Source organism: Pyxicephalus adspersus, chromosome 7, assembly GCF_032062135.1.
Source record: "Pyxicephalus adspersus chromosome 7, UCB_Pads_2.0, whole genome shotgun sequence".
Classification (NCBI taxonomy): domain Eukaryota; kingdom Metazoa; phylum Chordata; class Amphibia; order Anura; family Pyxicephalidae; genus Pyxicephalus; species Pyxicephalus adspersus.
This window is the reverse complement of record NC_092864.1, coordinates 797,108-801,916: the sequence shown is the minus strand read 5'-3', so window position 1 is coordinate 801,916 and position 4,809 is coordinate 797,108.

The following is a 4,809-nucleotide window of genomic DNA, read 5'->3' as shown; positions in this document are numbered from 1 at the left end:
TAAATGTGTTCATGTCACCCATCGTGCAGAATGTGTATGGCTTTGTGGTGCCCAAAAGTCAGCAGGTCCATATAAATGGTTTCACTGATGCAAATAATCTCCAAGTTTTGGTTACCGGTTTCCATAAACAACAGCTCAGAGCTATCTAGAAGCCGAAAGAAATACTTAACTGTCTCTATGCTGCTGCTTGACCATTGCACTCTATGGGGCTGTTTAGAGAAGTGGTTTAAACATGAGTTTGCTAAACATTTATTACATTGTTTCCAAGTGATTGGATAACACGCAGTGATCATTCATTAACAATAAATAAAAAGTAAAAATATAAAACTGCAGTTCATGCAAGGTTTAGTGCTGGTTTGTATTATTATTATTCTTGTATTGTATTATTATGTTCTTCATATTCTCACTACTAACACACCTTTATCATCAGGTAACCAGAGATTTAATGTAGTCAGAAAAATGATTCCCCATGGACACGTAGGCGTTTATTCCACCATTATCATTATATTCCCGTCACTCTAATGTAATAAACCATTTCCAAACTCAAACTATATTAGTCTCCTCCTCACTTTGATTGGTGTTTGGATTCAGGTTTGTGCCAAATTCAACCCATTGGACATTCAGCCCAAAACAAATAAAGCCGGACATCACTAATGTTCATTGATTGGATTCAGCCATACACTATACCTGTCATTGACAAATACAGTACAGCTCAAGAAATCTGGCCAGCAGACGATAATATTTATCATAATTCACCAGTTGGGTTGGCTGAGCCTTATGAACGCTTTGTAGTGTTTGTCCAATTTGCCTGTTATTGACTTCAATGGAATTTGAACATGGCCACATACAATGGGGTCCAATTATGCAAATTTGCAGCAAACCCAACTATGTCATTCTCCTTGACATTGCAGTGTGAGCCTCAAACAATAGGCATTGCATATAATTTGGTGGAATTATGTGTAACATTTTTGTACAATATGGCTTAGTGCACTGTTGTTCTGTCTCTACCAGGATCCTGTTATTCTATAGGTATACATACCTCTTTATCATCCCGTGGTTATTTGTGGGAAAACCTTGGAGGTTTTTCTTGGTTACATTTATTAGTTGTTAGATGTTAATGAGTGCAATGAGTAGCAGCCTTTGTTAGGCGACCATCACCGTCCTGCTTACAGCAATCGCCATTTTGGAAAGCTTTTTCTCTTTTCTCTTTCCTTGTGGCTGCTATGCTGACTATGCTATGCAGACTGACATATATAAGAAAGATATATTACTTAGGCTCACCTAACCTCACCTCACAGGTATGAAAGCTGCAGCACAGGTAGGGGATGGATTCAGAAGATTGCTGCTACCTTTTATAAAAGAGTGTAACATGGTTTCTTTCTCTTTTGGAATAAAAACCCTCCAGAAAAGCATACCAGGAAATCAGAGCATGCTTCTCTCCAGCTCAGTCTATGGTGTCTCTTATCGAGTGTGTGTAACAAAGGATAAGTGTCCATGTAGGACAGTGTCAGGGTGATAAGGCTTCCTTAATGCAATGTGCAATTTAGCAATGCAACCAGGCATTTATCCCACTGATCATCACACTGACCAGCAATGTATAATCTGTGCCTCTCAGGTCAGCTAACGTTGACACCAATTAATATTTTGGCTATTTGTAAGGGTGACATTTTTCCCACTGGCAGCAATGCAACAAGACATTTATCCCACTAACCATCACACAAGCGTACAGTGATGTGTGGATTGGGGCAAAGGTTCCTTAAGACTCCCAAGTTGCTTCGGGGCTTTTCCCATCTTAAAAGGTTTGGAAAGAAGGATTTAGGCCATCAAGCAAAGAGAATCTCCCACAGAAAGGCAAGACACCTGGCCTATTCGTCGATCCTCTAGAAGAAGACGAGGGCCAAGAGAAAGTTCATCCTGTGAGATTACTAATAGCAAGAGGTCACTCTCTCATTCTAGAAGCAAATCAGTGGAGAACCCGGAAAGTGAATCATGCTGTGCCGCATGAGTATTACCATCTAAGCCGTAATTCTTTACTCAAGCTGGCCATTAAGACACCCAAACTCTATGTTTTCCCCATTACAAATTCTACAATGGAAACTGTCCTAATGGTTCCTTCAGCTGTAGATAAATTGACGCCATGCATTATGGAAAATGTGTATGGCTTTGACTGATGGTCAGTAAGTATATTTATAATTTGAGAAATCCAAATAATTTCCAAGCTCTGGTTACCAGTTTTCATAATGACACAAAGAAAAATGTAACTGTCTCCATGCTGCAGGCCTGAATGGTGCCTATTTATGTCCAGATTCTGATATGAAAATCATTAATCTTTTTGTTTGTTCCAACAAGAGACCCGATGGGATCTCTGGGAATGTCACGGGTTGTTTACCCAAAAGGAGGGATTAATGTCAATACAACCTTGCAACTGCCCTTATTGGATTTTCCAGTTCCTGACAGCACATGGTCCACTGGACCATATGTCGTGGGATTCCTGGACTGCACCCCATATACAGCACTTACAAAACCACATACACCAATATACCAAAAGCAGTACCCCCTAACTAAGGGCAAGGAAGATTCCTTAGCACCCATGATTCAATCTTTCTGCCAGCAAGGCATACTTAAGAGAACCTGTTCTCCTAAACAATATTCCAGTAAATCCTGTTAAAAAGCCAGATGGCTCATACTGCTTTACAAAAGATCACAGAGCCATCAATGAGCTGATAACACCCCTAACACCAGTCATGTCAGATCTTAGTACCATCCTTACAGCAGTACCACCCGAGACCCAATGTAACAGTGTTATTGATCTGGCCAATACATTTTTCTCAATACCATTATTGCCTGAGACTCCCTTTATTTTCAAGGGACAATGATATACCTGGAGCCACTTGCCCCAGGGCTTTGTTGACTCCCCGGCAGTTTTCTCAATTGCCCTCCAGCAGGTTCTTGCCAACTGGCAGACGCAGCATGTTTCCACTTTATTTTTATGTACAGTAGCCCCTCTCAGGAGGAATGTCCTCATGTCAGAGGAACACGGTATCATTATTGTGTTTTCTGGAAAAGGGAGACAAAGGGTGCCGCAGAAAAAGGTTCAGTTCTGTCTGCAACAGGTCACATTCCTGGGAATGCTTTTAACCCCAGTATCCCGGCTGCTAGCCCCCAGCCGTGTACATGCTCGTATTGGGACTCACAGCTCTGTTCCAGTACCACCCCAGTGCCCCTAATACCATTCAATGGTCTGATGAAATAACTAAAGCATATGTGGTGTTAAAAGAATCCCTGACCTCTGCCCCTGCATTGGGAATGCCGAATTTTAAAGTACCATTGTGTTGTATGCAAGAGAGAATTGTAAAACCATGGCTGCTGTGCTTGCTCAGATGCATGGAGGTAAATTGAGGCGTGTGGCGTATGTCTCTTAGACGCTGCCTGTTACTGTGCAAGGCATGCCAGCCTGTCTGCGTGTGCTGGCTGCATGTGCAATGCCTGTAGAGAGTGTCTCACTTCTAACTTTGGGTCACGAGACGATACTTTACACATCCCATGCTGTACTACACTTGCTTAAGAATTGAACCAGTCAACAGATAACAGCACAAAGGTTGTCTGGTTATGAAGTTATCCTAACATCCACTGCAGGATTAGGTGTAAAATATGCTCCTGCTACCAGCGGTCCTGTTGCTGTCCTCAATGCCCTCTTAGGTCTTAAAAGGCCGGAGGATGAAGTGCCAGAGTCACACTCATGTATCAATGAAATTCACCTCCCCAATCAAATAGCCATTGTTAAATGTCCAGCACACACTTCTTCCAATTCCTTCCATGCCAGGGGTAACAGACTAGCAGATGTTCATGTCAAGGCTGCTGCTCAGTCTACCACACCGACCACTAGCCCCCCGATACACTTCTGCTATCCATCCCAGCTTCTACTGAAGCCAACACACTTCTAACACAATTACAGTCCTTCGCCACCCCACAGGACATTGAATTCTGGGAAATGGAAGGACTGACCTTAGATTCCTTTAGAATCTGGTCAAAAGGAAGGATAGTAGGGCTACCCCAAATAGCAGTACCCCTCATTTGTTTTTCAAATTCATAGTATAGGACATAAAAGCATTAAGACCGTAACACAAGAAATAAATAAGCGATTTTGTTCCCGGAATTTAAACGAACACACACAAGTCATACTTTCCCACTGTTTAACATGTGCCAGAAATAATGTGCAAGGGAAGACACAGGACAACATGAACATTTGTTACCTCCACATGGTCCATTAGGAGACACACATGTGCCAAAGGCTTCCAATGGATGTCAGATAATGTTAATGATTACAGATAGATTCAGCAGATGGGTGGAAGCTTTTGTAGTCAGGAAAGAAAATGCAAGGACATAGCTAAGATACTATGCAAGGAGATCATCCCCAGATTTGGATGCCCAGTGAGAATAAGCTCAGACAATGGCACTCCATTCACTTCTAAAGTAACGCAGGCGATTTAAAAAATGATGAACATAGAATAGGAAGTTCCACATCCCATATCACCCCCAGAGTGCTGGAGTAGTAGAAATGATGAATAGGACATTGAAAGACAAACTTAGGAAGGCAACTGGAGGGACATTCCATACGTGGGACCAATACCTACCAGCTGCACTAGCAGAAATAAGAACGACACCCAACCCGGTTAATAAGCTGTCACCTTTTGAAATTTTAATAGGAAGACCTTTTCCCACCCCGTGGGCTATAGATTCTTTAATTTTATTACCGGGGATCGCCAACAAATCCAAGACCAATATGTAGGTTAATTGGAAAATTGAACA